Below are 16,620 nucleotides of genomic sequence, written 5' to 3' on the forward strand. Positions count from 1 at the left end.
GGGGTGGGGGTATGGGTTGGAGCCTCATCAGAGATACGGCCACACTGAGGGAACCAAGAATTATACACACGCGCACGCGCGCATACATCCGATAGAAGGCATTGCTTGACTCTTCGTGATGGGAGGTGCAGCTGGTTGTTGGCTAACAGGCCCTCCTCTCTGCACTGCAGGGGGTGTGTGTGCCTGTGCCTGTGCCTGTGCCTGTGCCTGTGCCTGTGCCTGTGCCTGTTTTGGTGAAGGGAGGGGGGGATGTGCACCTGGGAGACAGCCTTGTAGCCGTGTATTTTTGGAGAAAAGGCCGGGAGTGTGCTGGAGCAGGAGGGGGGATTGTCTGAACCCAGCAGGGTGTAGCAGGACCAGGAGGAAGAGAGGCAGCCTCCCCCACCCCCCTCCCGACCACTCTCCTCTTTACTCCCTCCAACACAAGCACACACACACACACACACACACACACACACACTATTAGTGTGATGAGTTTGGACTGATGTGTTTTCCTTAGTTTGGGCCTTTTTTGATGATGTCTGAACTCCAGTCCAGTTAATTGGACCACTATTGCACGTATATCTAATATCAGTATTCAGTCTTTAATGTTTGGTCTTTGATATAGGTCCTAGTCTCGTATAATTTTTATTATTTAGTTGTTCAACTGTGTACATTTCTTTGACTTTGAACTCAAACATGGTGATTAGGGCAAGTCTCCATTATTAGCCTTGTTGTTTAGCTAGGCTAACAACGACAGAATTGCTTCTTATCATGACCAGTATCTAGCTTCTCATTGACTTTGAATAAAACACAGATTGGTTTGGATGCTGCTCCTCTACAAGACCTCCATGGAGCCCATCTATTCAGAGTTCAGAACTTTGTGTGTGTGTGTGCCTGTGGGTGTGTGTGTGTGTGTGTGTGTGTGTGTGTGTGTGTGTGTGTGTGTGTGTGTGTGTGTGTGTGTGTGTGTGTGTGTGTGTGTGTGTGTGTGTGTGTGTGTGTGTGTGCAATATGCTATGATGAGTAAGGCATCAACTGCCAAAAATGTTCACGCTATTCGTAGATGTTCCCTGGCTCTCAGCGTGACGGTTCAGACTGGGTCTAGGGCAGGTTAGAAGCAAGACACACCGCCACATTTATCCTTCAAGCAATGAAAACACAACTAATGAATAATACAGCGAGCTGATAACCAGGCTCCACGTGTGCCCGCGCCACAAACAACTCCCTTCTGGAAAACATTTACATTCTGCAAAAAAGCAAGGTTGTTTTTGGTCGTTATGTGTATGAGGAGCTTGTGGATATTTATGCAAATAAGAAACAAATTTCCAAAGCATATTTCCTCCTCCATCTCCTCCCTTATCCTCCTGTACACACCATGCATAAATTAGTGGCTGATCGTTATACTTGCACCAAATAGGCTAATTAATACACTTGACGATAGTGCTCCCCCAGGGGGGGGGGGTGTGTGTGTGTGTGTGTGTGTGTGTGTGTGTGTGTGTGTGTGTGTGTGTGTTTATGTGTCTGTGCCTGTTTGTGTGTATTGGTGAGGTGGTGGGATTTGCACCAGTGTAAAAAACGACAGGGAACCTCAACAACACCTGGTGAGTGCGGACCGAGGATGTAAAATAGCATGGATAAACTAAAACAACTACAGAGGCAGGGACAATAATTACAAATCTGTTGTGGGTGTGTGTGCGTACGCACTGATGCTTGTGTGTGTGTGTGCTGTGCAGCCCTTTACTTTTGTAAGGGCAAACCCCTTTCCCCCGCCAGCCTCCCTCTGAGATCCACTGAGAACAGCTTGTGTGTCTAACATCAGCACCTCGCCGTATAGCTGCGGGAAGAGTGGTGTCCGTTACTACATCAACGCTGAGCCTAGTGCCGGGGCCCCAGTGTGTCGATTAAACCGTGTGCTGTGCCGTCTGCACGGAGCATTAGCGACACACTGTATGGTCCTTATGTCTTCATTAGCAGTGAGCGAGTGCGTCTGTCCCCGGGGGTGTGGTGGGGAAGCAGAGAGAGGCTGTGGTCAGTCTGTGGCTTTTAAGTGTTAGCTAAGCCCGTCCTGAACTCACCACACTGTTTACAACATAGAGGCACACACACACGCACGCATACATCCACGCACACACACGCACGCACACACACACACACGCACACGCACATATCCCTTCCCGACACGTTTACACATGCAAACACAGGCACACACAGACACAGCAAAGACGTGCAAACAAATATAGGTAACATACACAGTCACATACATACACATACTCTAACGTACAAATAAACACATACACATGCATAGTAATTAAACACACATATCCCACACACACACACGCACATACAGACACACAAACAGGCGCCAACGGGCAGAAAGCAGATCACACAGGGAGGAACATATTTTAAAACGCACATAAACACACACTCCCATTTGCTCCACCCCCCTCAAAAATCCTAAATGAGTGCTTTCTAGTCAAGGCGTCTCTGCGACTCCATTTGAGTGTAATCGCATTAGAAAGGGAACATACCAAAATAGAATGGAGCGTTCCACACAATCTTCCCTCAGAACGCTGTTGTTCCAGGGCCACCACCGCAGGTCCTCCAGAGGGGCGGAGCGGGGCCCGGCTTAGGCTGGCTTTTCCTGGCCTGCTGGTGGGAGCTATCAGGAAGCTCTGGAGCATAGTGGGAGGACTAACTTTGATGGAAGGAGTTATAATTATAGATTTAATTATGCCGCTGCATTAGACAAAGTGGAAATAGGCTACTGAATGCTGGAAGTCTGTGTTGTGTGTGTGTGTGTGTGTGTGTGTGTGTGTGTGTGTGCGTGTGAGAAGTAATGTCATTTCAGTGATATTTTACATATTGATCTATATTGGATATCGTGTGTATTTCATTCACGGCCAAATCGGCGTGAAATCTCATTAGCAAATTAGAAACCCACGAAAGCATGCGACATACTTAAGAATAGAAACGTGTCGGTGTGTGTGTGACTCATCTGTTTTTATTAAAGGGTGCCAAACATGCCTCTGAAGAGGAAAAGGAACATGTTTTTTCACGCTAGCATATAAAAACAGCATTCTTTTTGTAAGACAGTAAGCCCCCCCCCTCCCCCTTCCCCAAACAGTCATCGGACCTACTAGGAAGTTCCCTTGTACTTTTCCAACCGCACAATACGACTCACTTCACAACAAAAGGACCCCAACACCTCCAGCTCGGTGGGGGTCAGGGGTGGGCGGGGCTTGATGGTGTCTCAACAACGTGATCTCTGGTGTTACTTTTCAGCCCATGCAAATGCCAGGGTGGCTTTTCCAAACGAGTGTTTTGCAACAGGATACGGTATATGTGTGTCCCACATATGGACTACACCCAGTGGTTTGGTCCGCTCTCTGGACGCTGTGGGCCAGCGTGGTCACCGCGGGACTCACCGCTGCTCTGGGATACAACCTTCCATCACACGGCACAACATCAGGATAGTGTGTGTGTGTGTGTGTGTGTGTGTGTGTGTGTGTGTGTGTGTGTGTGTGTGTGTGTGTGTGTGTGTGTGTGTGTGTGTGTGTGTGTGTGTGTGTGTGTGTGTGTGTGTGTGTGTGTGTGTGGTGGGGGTGTGTGGGTGTTTTTCTCGTGTGTTTGTGTTTTTCTGGTGTTTGTTGGTGCAGATGGTGTGTGCGTGTGTTTGTATTTTTCATGTTGTATGTTTCTGTGTGTGTTTCTTTTGATTGTGTTTTGAGTTTGTGCTCATGTGTGTGTGTGTGTGTGTGTGTGTGTCTATTGTGTGTGCATGTGTGTGTACGCTATGCTCGCAGAGAAGGGAAAACACGCATCACTGGAGTGCACCTCTAAGTGGACAAGCGGCCTCTTTTGCTCAAGGGCCTTTTTGCTCTCAACACCCGCGTGGAAACAGTTTGCAAAGTCAATTTGGGCCGCGGTTTTATCAAGCCTCTATCAAGTGTTGGCTTTACTTTGTACCTCCGGTTCGCTCGTCCGCTCTGCTGAAACACGGCCGTAATGAGCATCACGTGAACGGGCAAATGAGCGCAGGCTATCTGGCGCTGAACTGCTGTATCCGTACGCATGTGTGCTGCTGCTGATTAAATTAGGTTTCATTTGCTCAGAGGGGACGAAGGGGGTTGGAAGGCACGAAAGCTTTACATCAGTATTCAACGCTGCCTGAGTGACTATACTGAGGGGAAGAGAAACACTCAATAAAAGAGAAGCAGAAGGATCTGCAGATGAAACGTTCCTCCCTGCGCTCCAGACCTCTGTGGTGCTGATCTTTAAGTTCAGAGTCATTCAGAGTCCGGGCCTGGCTGAGCGCATGAGCCGTTCATCTCGGAGACGGGGAGATTGTGGCTTTTTTTGAGCAGTGACAGGAACACGGGATACATGCGCATGGATTCAAAACAAAAACAAATATTTTATGACATCTCCCTTCAAATAAAGACAAGCTTCTGAAAGTGCACAGTGTGTTGCAGTCTTCACACCAGTGGTCCAACATTGGATTGGTTTAAACTCATTCAACCTGCATAGAAGTCCAAACCCTTCGTACTCTGAGGGAAGAAAACAAATAATCAATGAGGGCATTCTGGTGATCCATTACAACTCTCACCAGAATCCTCCACAGCAGAACCACTAGGACATAGTGTGTGTGTGTGTGTGTGTGTGTGTGTGTGTGTGTGTGTGTGTGTGTGTGTGTGTGTGTGTGTGTGTGTGTGTGTGTGTGTGTGTGTGTGTGTGTGTGTGTGTGTGTGTGTGTGTGTGTGTGTTCTAGAGTTAGTTTGAGCCTGGACAAGGGGGCTCTGGGCTGGAGGCAGTGGGGGTGCAGCTAAACCCTGTCCTCACAGGGGGTGCGTAGGGGGTTTGTTGTGTGCATGTGCACTAGGGATGGGCAAAATTATTCTTTTCCGGGAACTAGTTCTTTCAGTTCAGTTCACTATAACGATTTGTTTATTTGATTCGTTCGTTACGTCAGATTACGTCATTTGGTGTCTGCCCCCCCCCCCCACCAAACGTCCCACCAATATTTATACCACTTGCTTACTCTCTATATTTCATTCATGGTTTTACATTTATAATTTTATTTTACTTGACATTTAATTCTTCATTGTTCAGGCATTACAGAACTTTCATGGTCATAAATAAAAAATACGAACTGCAGTTTAATTTCTTTGTTTGTTCTTAAATTGACGTAGAATGGAGCAAAGACTCCTGGGATTGGGAAATGCGTTTATCCAATAAACAGATGGAGGTCAAGTCTATATTTGAAAAAATGTAGGGGGATATAGAGTGGCCCCACGTCGAATGGTATGACCCAAGATACGTCAGACAGAAAGCGCGCCTATTCGACGGTACCGCCTTGTCATTGGTTTACCCAGGTGCCATTGCAACACCATTGCTACCTCTCATTGGCTGAATCTTTGAGAACGTTGTAGACTCAATCAATATAAGTCGCGGGGAGACGAAGCTCTGTTCGTTTGTATATTTTATTTACGTGACCATATTTTTGGTTTATGTTTAAAAAAAAGAATCAAAGAACCAGTTCTTCTTGTTTTGGGGAACCAGTTCTTGTCGTTCACGTTCGGGATTCGTTCGTTGTAACGAATCGGTCGCGACCGACACATCCCTAATGTGCACATAGGTGTTGCCCGGGGCAACATAGTGGCAGCCAGTCATCGAGGGGGGGGGGGCTCCGGTTGGCTCTGGTTGGGGTTTAGCATCATTATTATTTTATTTTCACTTGCAGAGGGGGGGAGAGAGGGGGCGGTGGGGAGGAAAGAGAGGGGTGAGGATAGAAGGGGTGGGGAGTGGGGCCGAGGGGGAGGGGGAGGGGAATGGGGGAGAGGGGGAGGATATAGGGTGGTGGGGGAGTGAGGGGGGAGGGCGTGGTCGAGGGATCACTGAGCTGTATTCCTGCTCCTCTTGTGCGCTTCATGTGGTGAGCGGGGGAGGAGGAGGAGGAGATGGCTGGAAGGGAGAGGTAGAGATGGCCTGATGGAGGTGAAGCGTGTGTCTCTGTGTGGGTGTTTAACGCGTGACGGACACAGACATCGGTAAGACATCAGAAGATCAAGACCTTTTTTTTCCCGTCCCCAAGGTCACTGCAACACTTTAATGACGGGGTGTAGCGCCGACAGATACTGATGGAGCTGTGCGGTCACTGCGAGGCTAGTTGTGTTTACTATGCTCATTCTGAATTGGCTTGTGTGCGTGTTACAGTGGGGTTGCCAACTCCTCGCTAGCCTCAGCGTTCCTCGCGATGGTCGCTGGAAGCCAGGTATTTTCTGCCTAAGATAAATATACATAAATTTCACTCTGCTAGCCACGGCGGCCTATTGTGATGAGGGGAGACACACACACACATACACACGCACATGTACACATTCACGTACACATACATGTACACATACACACACACGCACACACACACACGCACACACACACACACAAACATATCCAGACACACACACACGTCCCGTGAGCCGGCTTCCGAGGCTCTCGTGAGAATGACGGTGAAGTTAATAAAGCCTTCTGCCTTCTGTGGCTTTGGCAGAACTCCTAGCTGCCGCAAAAGAGCTCACTCGCCTCAAATAAAACCTACACACACACACACACACACACACGCACACGCACACGCACACACACCAGGCCTGTCATGGAGCCCAGTTTCCAAACGACTGCCCCCTCTGCTTCTCTTTCCAACGTCTTCTGTAGTGAGAGACCTGGCAAGAGGCCGGGTAGTTTTTTTTTAAGTGAAGTATCTGAATGTTTGTAATACAGTAGGGACCACCCATTCTGAGAAGACATTAAGCAGATAACATCTACAAGATCAACATTACAATATAGAACAATACGATAGCATCATGGTATCACAGCATCGTAACTCTAGGTGTGTTTTTGACAAAGCTGACAAGGGCATATCAAGGTATCAGTTTAAGTTTCTTTCTTTTCTTTGTGTAAGCATCATGCTCATATCAATTGACTTGGCAGCAGACTTTGTTTTTTTTAAACATCATTAATGCACCCATCCAGAGACACAACTGTCATGATCCCCTGAACTGTTGAGACGATTTGGACAGTTTGTTGGTCAGGGTGGAAAACTAGTGAGATTTGGACCCTCTCAGCCTGACCCTGTTGGAGGTGCGAATGGGGATCCAACAGTCTTATGTAGTCGGTGTGGCCCCAGCCCTACCCGGTTCAAACCCGGCCACTGGGCTCTCGCTGTCTTGCTGCGGACGGCGTGCAGTGGGATAAATCAACACGTCTCAACAGTCTTCGTAGCGCTGTCGGTTTCAGCACGGCCCGCCATCTCATCCCCAGATCAAAGCCCCCCCAAAGAAACAAAAAACAAAAAGCCAAACCATCTCGAGTTTATTTCCCTGTGAGAGTCTCCATGGATAAAAAAAGAAACAAGTATCTATTTGCATGTCGCATTATCCACACTCTGAAGCTCTCCCTCGCGTTCCTCATCCTCGCCCCCAGAGCCTCTCAAACACCTGGATCCACAACACCTGCTTTGAGTTGCCGCCACGCTTCAGTGCCTTACGTTTCCCCCCCCGGAGCGTCGCGATGACGTGACGTGGCCGGGGGAATGAGAGAAAAAAGTGAAGTGTTTTGTTATTCCAAGAGGTCTACTACATACAGTGTAGTCTGATGGTGGGGGGGGGGGGGGGGGCGGGGTTGTGGGAACGGCGATCCACGTTGATATATTACCGTGGTTCCAGCAGAGGTTGATGAAGAGGGGGAGAGCTTTGCTCCGGGGGTTGGCATGTCAGTTAAGATATAGCCAAGACGAGTGGGGAGAATTCATGTGGGGAGAGGAAGAGAGAGCTGGGCTGGAAAATAAAACACCAGGCTGAGAAAAGGATCCCAATCTCACTCATTTCCCGTTTTCTTTTTTTTTCTCTTTTTCCTAAAACTCTCGCTCCGTCTCGTACACATTGTCCTGATTAAAATGAAGGGTGTTTTTTTGTTCTTTTCTCCCGTTGTCTAAACTTGTCCCTGGTTGCCAACACACTGGTGTGATTGAAGAGAATCTCTCGATGTATTGATCTCTTTCTCCTTCTCCTATTCCTTCAAGCTCTATTGTGGCGTTCCTCCACTTCCCCCTCTTCCCTCGCTCTTCCCCTGTCCGAACGCTCTCTTCACGACCTTCGCTAAACCCTGCGGTGGCTGACTCCATGCACAAAAGTGGATGAAAAAGAAGAACAAAAATATTGATTAAGAAGAATAAATGTCCGATAACAACCCACAGACTGGAGGTGAGGTGGCATGAGAGGGCGGAGGGGGAGAATCCTCAGAGATCGGGTAAAGGTTTCCTCACCCAGGGAGTGACATCGCTCTGCCAGCTGCCCCGCATGGCTTTCCGTCTGCAGCTGCGCTTCGGGAATCCCATTAGGGTAGGATGTGACGGTGATGCGCGAAAGTGCCCTTGGCTCCTAACGTCACACACGCCAATCAAAACCCTGTGACGTCGTATCATCCGTACTGTCTCATGGTCGAACCAGAGGAGGATGATGAGGGAGGAAGTGTGTGTGTGTGAGTGGAAGTGTGTGTGCATGCTTGTCTGCATGGCTCTGTGTGTATGTAGGAGGGCACGTTTGTGTTTTGCGTGACAGAGATGGAGGAGATGAGCGATGAGATGTATCTACAGCGGCGCTGACTATGCTGGGGCATTTTACATGAAGGATGGAGAACTGGATAGGCGCCGATTCTGGAGATAAGGGATGAATGGACGGACGTTGGCTGTCCTGAAGTCAAGCATATATACGACGCAGTATAAAGGGCACTGTGTTGTACAACAGTGTGTAGGATTTTGTTTATTTATGCATGTTCAATTCAATGTGTTTGCGTGTGTCGAAGGAGGATTTCTGTTAGCATGAAGTAATGTGTATAACGCCGGAAAGGACTGGACTTGTTTGTGTCTCTTTGGTTGTACGTCCATGGTCATCCACTCCAGATCAGTTGCGTTCTCTTATTTCAACGAGTCGTACATTAGCGAAAGAATAAAATAGTTATTCTTACACACTATAAAGTACAACAGACCCTACCAGCACCGTGGAGCAGCGGCTCACATTACAATGCGGTAACCCTCATTCAAAGCTTTGTTAAGCTTTTTTTGTTCTTCTCCGCTCGGCTCAGCCGAACCAGTGACCGGATTTACGATGTTTCAAGCACCAAGTTATGCGGCCGCGAAGCTTTGTAGAAGCCGACTTATCCTCCCCCACACACACACACACACACACACACACACACACACACACACACACACACACACACACACACACACACACACACACACACACACACACACCTGGCTCAGGCTAAATGTGCAGCTGTCGTTACGCAGTCTCATGCTTCCATGCATGCATGCAAGCACACACACGAACATGCAGACGTGTTGTTGTTCCCCTCTGTCTTTATTTTCTCTCGGGTCGGTCCGGCTGGCTCGAGGTGCGGGTGCTGGTTCCAGTTTGCACGACCCTCAGAAGCTTGCGTGTGAAGGCCTTAAGCCGTGAGCACCCAACTAAATGAACTCTCCCATCTGAACCGTGCCAGTGTTTGGGTCAGCGGGCCGATGCACCTATGGAATTCTCAAGGCCTGGAGGGTTGGGGGAGGATTTGCCGGTCTTGGCAATCGGCTGTTCTGGGTGTTCTGGATGTTTCTGAATCGCCCGAGTCCCCCTACTGTTTTTCCCTTCCCCCCTCGCTTGCCTCTTTTCCCCAGTTGGATGTGTTTTGCCGTGTACAGTTGTGTTGCTCTGGGGGTTCTATGCCTCTCTGTGTCGGTAGAGCCCGGATGGACGGAGGGGCGGGGGGGAGGAGGAGGGTGGGCTTGTGGAGTTTTTCTTGGCAAGCTGGGATTTATGCGCTGTTCTCATTGTTATGGTTGGGGGAGAAGGGCTTTCTGTTCTCACTCTAGAGACTCTCCAAATAATTGGTGGGGTGTGGTCCGTTGTTGTAGTGTGGCCCGGTGTTGTGGTTGGGCAGCGAAGTAAACGTGTGCGATGTAAACGGTCTTCTGTAAGTGTCTGTAACTAAGCAAAAGCAAGACACTTAATGTTTTGCTTAATGTCCCACTAAACGTGGGATAATATCCGGGCCTGCAGTTTCTGATTTTACAGGCCGAGAAGACTCATTGCATTCGTATGTACCTTCTGTCTGTGGAAACTGCTGAGAAAGGTGTGTGATAGTGTGTGTGTGTGTGTGTATGTGTGTGATTTGATTTGATGAAAGACTCTCTTAATTCTGTCAGTTATCGCAGTCGCCGAGAAACACTAGAGCGGAGTCGGCGGTCGCCATGGTGATTTCAGTGTAGAGCCGTGGTTCTGACGCTCGCTACCACAATCAACGACTGGAAACTTTGTGAGCCTTGGCGCTCTGTAGCCGGGGAGTGATGGCTTCCATCCGGAACAGAAATGAACTGCCTTCTGATGAACGGGAGATTAACTTTGGATTCGTCCAAATCAATCCATGGTATTCACCGGCTCCCTCGCTGGTCTGCGTCTCGCACACGGGCAACTGATGGGTGTGTGGAGTTACATCCCCCCCCCACACGCAGACACACACTCAACCACACTGCGAGTGGTGAGGCAGCTGAGGAAGGAGTCGGGTGCAGTGGGTCGTGGCTAATGGAGGTCTGGCTCACTTCATTACACAGGATCAGACAACACGGGTCGTCCCCTGAGGACCCCGGGATCAAAGAGCATGACCTTTGCACTCTCAAGGCAGTCCATTGCTTCTGAGCTCAGCTCCTTTTTGTTTATGGTTTTCCTTACTCTGAGCGTCGCCAAGGGCACGGCCCTTCATAGTGAGAAGCTACCGGCTAGCAGCAAGTGTTTGTTAAGGAGGCACTTGGAGGTCATCTCCCATGGTTCCAGTCCCACAAATGTCATCTGGATAGCAGATCTTCCTGTGTGTGTGTGTGTGTGTGTGTGTGTGTGTGTGTGTGTGTGTGTGTGTGTGTGTGTGTGTGTGTGTGTGTGTGTGTGTGTGTGTGTGTGTGTGTGTGTGTGTGTGTGTGCGCGGGCGGTCCACCACCCCAGGCCTGCATTAGCAGCTCCACAGGAGGCGGCAGTGAAGCCCTTTGATCTCCTGCTGCACGGGGATGAGTGGTGCTCTCACTGCTGTTCACGTGACCGTGTGTGTGATGAACCTGTGTGTGGAGGTGGGTTTGGGACCTGATCGAACGCAAACAATGAGGATGGAGGTTGTTGTTGTGTTCATTGGGGGGGGGGGGTTGGACAAGACGGGGGGACGATGAAGGGTATATCATGGTCTCTGCACCCTCCTCCTCCTCCTTCAGGGTTTCTTATTCTCTTCTCCTCTCACGAGTAATAAAGGCCCCTCCCGATGATGTCATCCTGGGTGTGGGTGGGGGTTTCCCTTGTCGTTCTCGCTGTTTATACAGAAGTGAACAGCTGGCCCTGTCGGACAACGCTGCCCTGCCTGCTAAAGCCTCACGCATGAGTCCCACCCACCGGCTCCATCTGGTTCCCAAGTGGAAGGCCACCCCACAGCTCCCTCCCTCGCCCCTCCCCCTGCCCTTCTCTCTTAGCACACACACACACACACACACACACACACACACACACACACACACACACACACACACACACACACACACACACACACACACACACACACACACACTGGGGCGTTCTCAGCCCCCTTTGATTCCCTGGGACAGCGTCACCCTGGAGGATGACCCCAGTGCAGTAGTAGTCAAAAGGTGTCGGCTTCCTGCTCCCGTCTTCAGTCCGCGCCGACGTGTGAACTCAGAATCTTTCGTGAGAGAGCGGCGTATTCACCGCGGTGTGTTCAGATCTCCCACGCTGCGTCCACTACAGTGCACCGAAGACCTGCTGGTCCGGGTGCCTTTTACAAAACATTGTGTGGTCATGAATAGTTTGGTAGTAGAACTTTACGCCGGTAACACATGCACATTTGTGGCAGAAATGTGTGTGTTGCGTTTTCTCACTCATTGCGCCACAAAAAGCTGCACATAAAGAAGGCGCCCATCCAAGATTTAGAGATTCCTGGCATACACACAGTCCTACATCCGCTGGGATCCGACTTCCAAAGAACTGGAGGAAAGAGGGGCTGGGGGGCTGGTGGTGGTGGTGGTAGAGAGGAGTACAGAAGGGGAGAAGAGCGAGAGAATATCTTGCAAGGAAGGAAGGAAAGAAAGACAGAAGAGTGGGAGGGAGGGAGGAGAGAGTAGGACCCTTGCAAGGCTGCCATGCATTATTTATCAGTTCAGTCCGGTCAGAAGGATTATACTGGGGTGTTTGGGGGGGGGGGGGGCTTGTCCAGGTCTGCTGGCCCTGAGCCCTTTGTTCTCCTCTCTCGCGCGTCTCCCTCACCCTCCCTCACTCCCTCACCTGATCCTCCCTGCTTGCTCACGGTGATATGGGGTGATTATTATTCTCAGTGCAATCTTCTGTCTTTAAAAGAAACTCGTCTGTCTCTCTGCTGTTCTTTGAAATGTCCTGGTGGCGGTTTTGTGTTCTCCTCTCGCCTGTCCGCTGACTCGACTCTTATGTCTCTCTGTCCGTCTGTTTGTCTCTCAGGTGGACGTCCCGGCCAACGAGGGCACAGATTTTCCGATGAAGGATGCAGCTGAATAAGGACACTTCACTTCACTCTCTTTAAGTTATTGTCCTCACAAAAGTGTGCGTGTGCGTGTGGGTGTGTATGCGTATGCGTGAGAGCTCGGGAGTGTACATATGTGAGTGCATGTGAGAGTATTTTGATGGTAGCTAAGATTTCAGGCTATCATTTGCAATTTTTTTGTTTACTTTTTATAAGGTGATGATCACACATATAATACCATTGTCACAATATCAACGAAAGGACTTCACTGTTGCTATATATTGTGATTTGTGTTTGTTACTAGCTACCTATTTAAGAATGTATATTTCTATGTACAATATACTCATCTAGAAAAATATTTAATGGACAATTTTAATATGCCTACATCTTCCCACCAACGCTCCAGTTCATGCCAAGACACAAAACAAGGACACACATGCAATGAAAAACGAACAAAAAGAATGCAGAACGATTCAGAAAAATAATCAAACGGCAATATTTTAAGATACTCTTCTTCTCTACACCTTATCAGGTTGAGGGTGCAATTACTGTAACTACTGCACACAATAATGGTATTCAAACGGCAATTATTAATATGACGCAGATATTTTGTGTTGTGTTGTTTTCTGAGAAGCCAACCGATTGAATGACATGGATGCCACCACAACAATGTTGTTGTTTTTCTTACAATTTGAGCTGCAATATCATGACCGGTGAAGACCAACCCAGAAGTCTGTGTTCTTGCCTATGTGCTTGTTTGCGTGTCGGCGTGCGTGCGTGCGTGCGTGTGTGTGTGTGTGTGTGTGTGTGCGTGCGTGCGTGCGGGTCTGTTTGTGTATTGAACATGGGCAATATCTAAGCACTGGTGCTTCCATGCATGAGCTAATCTATGTGAGGGTTTCTAAACAAAGGCAATAGAGTCAGTGTCTCGTTCCATCTTAACTTCGACAATCCCTGGTTAAGCTCCTTCTGTTCCCTATCAAAGATCGTGATGTGTATTTTACCAGACATGACAACCATGTCTTTGTGAGGAGACCTTCAAAATGTGTGGTTCTCACAATCCAATGATTCTATGTGTTGACATATTTGTTGCTTTTCTTTTTAAAGTAATGAGAAAAGGGTTTGACTGTCAATTAGTGTGGGAGGAGTTGCCTTGGCTGTGTTTTGTGTGAAAATACAATTCCGACTTTGTAAACAATGTGAAATACCATCAAGAACACAGCTTCCATACATTAATGAATTTGAGACGTACTGAAACCACACCTTCATGGCTCTGCACTGTCAGCCAGCAAAGGCAGCAAGCGTAAACCATGAACCACTAAACACTGTGGATCGCTAGCGGGAGGACTGTTGTTCTGAAAGAGTTCACATGACCTTCAACACACAGACACAACACACACACATCCACAATACAGAGTACACACATCCGTAGAAGCTACACGGACAAAATTCAAAGAACAGCCACACCATGTTTCCCTGGTTGATATTTCCCCCTTTTTGCAATCATGAAAAAAGTCTCTTTAAGATGTGCTCCGCTGTTTGGGAGACTGTGTCTCAGCTTTAATATCCATGTCATCATTCCAAATGATGGCTATCACACAAAAAAATAGACTAAAAAGGTAATACTTCGTCCCTCTAAAGTTTTGAGAATGCACTTTTAAAAAATATATATAGATCTATTTGCCCTACATTCCAGCATAAAAGATCACTTTACTACGCCTGCATTGACCTTAATTATATACCCTGCTTTGCCTGAATGCGCAAAAAAATCAGCCTTCAAATGTAAATATGATCCCGCGGTTTTGAATCTTTACTACAAATAGATGGGACACAGAATTGTAAACTTGAAAGTTATCTCACAGCTGTTTGGGGGTTGTCCTCCCCAGGCAATGTGGGTGTGAGCAGTTAAAGAGGAATAGGATCAAATGGGGAGGCTCCGATCGCTAGGATGGCAAAAAAAAAAAGCGAGAAAACAGTAGAGGGTAAATATTGAGCTGCATGTTCCGATAGCTTTTAGTTGTCGCTGGTTGTGTTAGCAGCTCAATGATTATTTTTGATAACTCCTCCTCGTTGCACACGTTTTCTGAATAGCAGATCTTTTTTTTCGTTTTGTTTTGGTCCACCCCTGAGTACACTAGTGCTCCACACCAGAACGATACAGCCCACAGTGTGACATTAAAACATTATGTGTGTTTGACTTCAACGAGGGGCCATGTTCACACGACCACAGCGCCGTTTGAATCCAATATCTTGTTTTGTCAATAATGACAAACACATTAGTCTATGAAGGGTGGTCTGGGGGGGGGTTGGAACTATTGCACATATAGCACTGTGACAGTTGAAATTAAAAGCAATTCGGCATTTGTTTTGCCATTCGTTGATAACAATATACTGATGCCGTTTTTAAAGAAAAAGGGAAATAAATGCATTGGATTGAGAAATGTATTGGCTACATTTCAAGTAAAACGTGTAAATATTGTATTTGTATTCTTTGTTACACGCTGTGTTACACTGCGTATGACACGAGGCTTAATAACAACTGTCTTTAGGTATGCATATACGTTTGCATTTGCCCTCTTGGTTTGAAAAAAAGGTTTAATGAACTCCTCACCTTTTGAGTATACTACACACGTTTTCGGGGGCTATTGTATCGTTTCATCCACGCAGACATAATATAGGCGTTATCCGATCATTGCCGTGCTGAACACTGAAACTGTATTATATGGTTTTTCAACAAAGCTTCACTTGCATCTTTTTCTTTTTTTTATGTATGCTGCACTGAAAAAATTAAACAATCAATTTCAAAAGTGGTTTGGAAAATAAAGCGTTGCCAGTCACTTCCTAGAGTGAAACGATATAGTCTATAGTAGTATAGCTTCTGCCGCATTATCGGTTACAACCTGTAGGCCTATGTAATATGGTATTATGGAAGATGTAATGTCCTTCTGTAAAATGGTGTTTATTGTTGTTTTACCTGAAATAAAACTTTATTAATGCTTCAAAGTATCTTCAGTGTTGAGTCCCAAGATGTTCCGTCTTGTCCTCTGATGCTTTGTCAGGATATTTGATTACAAATGACATCCATTTTATGCTGCATAACTCTGAGCATAATTTATACCCCTACTTACTAATCCCAAATTGACACATTTTAAAATCCAAGAAAAGTTTTGGTGACATACAAAATGATGGATCATTATAATTATAAAGATGTGTCCTAAGGGATATACATATGTCATACTATCAAATGAAAACATAGGAAAAAACTATTAATTTTGCCGATGCAATTGAAAAACATTATGTCCGTACTGGCTGTTGTGCAGAGATTAAAATCCTCCAACATTCCTGTGTCAGTATACATTATATACTTGCATACGCACACACACACAGGGTATAGGGAGAAAGCAAGAGCAAGATAGAGGGGGAAACAGAGAAAGACACACACACACACCAAGCCTATTGAAAGGCTAGCATGGTTCTACATGAGGGACCGTCTGTATTTTTCGTATCTTTCACTTACAATTTTCCCAATACAGTTGATTTATTTTTTAATCTCTACACCAACAGATGTGGTCACATAAACTCACATTTAAGCAGATATGTGAAAACATTGCTTTCTCAATCCTTGTGTTTTTGTATACAAGTTATAGTCAACACAGCTGATCTTTACGGCACAGTACTTGCTGTCAGTTTCCGGTGTTTAGCTGGCAGGACTGAAAGCTTGGTAAAGGTGATCGAGCCCAGTAGTTGGGGGTGTCTGGGTGGGTGTCCCTCACTTCTATCCTTCCTCCTGAGCCCCCCTGCATGAGATTGCCTCCCCACTGGTTCTTCTGAGAGAGGAGCTGTAGGTGCTGAGTTTAGAAGTCCTCTGATCCCTGGGGCTCACAGACACCGGCTCCTTTCATCCCCAGGTAATATGGAGGTGGGGTGGGGGGTATCTTGCTTAGGATCTAGTGAGTTATTTTCCCTTCAGTCATTTATTCAAAAACGAATTTGACAGAACAAGAATATCAAGTTTGCTCTGTTATTTCTTGAGGTGTTGTTGTATTTTTT

At 47.2% G+C, this 16,620-nt stretch overlaps 1 protein-coding gene across 1 annotated transcript in view; it reads left to right on the forward strand.

Annotated features, from left to right (window-relative positions):
- The window catches only part of cdk14 (cyclin dependent kinase 14), a 96,706-nt gene extending 81,130 nt beyond the window's left edge, over positions 1-15,576 (forward strand). Inside the window, exon 15 of the mRNA XM_060064751.1 lies at positions 12,549-15,576. The gene's annotated coding sequence lies outside the window, so the exon portion shown is untranslated. The remainder of the gene's footprint in view (positions 1-12,548) is intronic.
- Positions 15,577-16,620: the final 1,044 nt, after the last annotated feature.

Source organism: Gadus macrocephalus, chromosome 11 (genome assembly GCF_031168955.1).
Source record: "Gadus macrocephalus chromosome 11, ASM3116895v1".
Classification (NCBI taxonomy): Eukaryota; Metazoa; Chordata; class Actinopteri; order Gadiformes; family Gadidae; genus Gadus; species Gadus macrocephalus.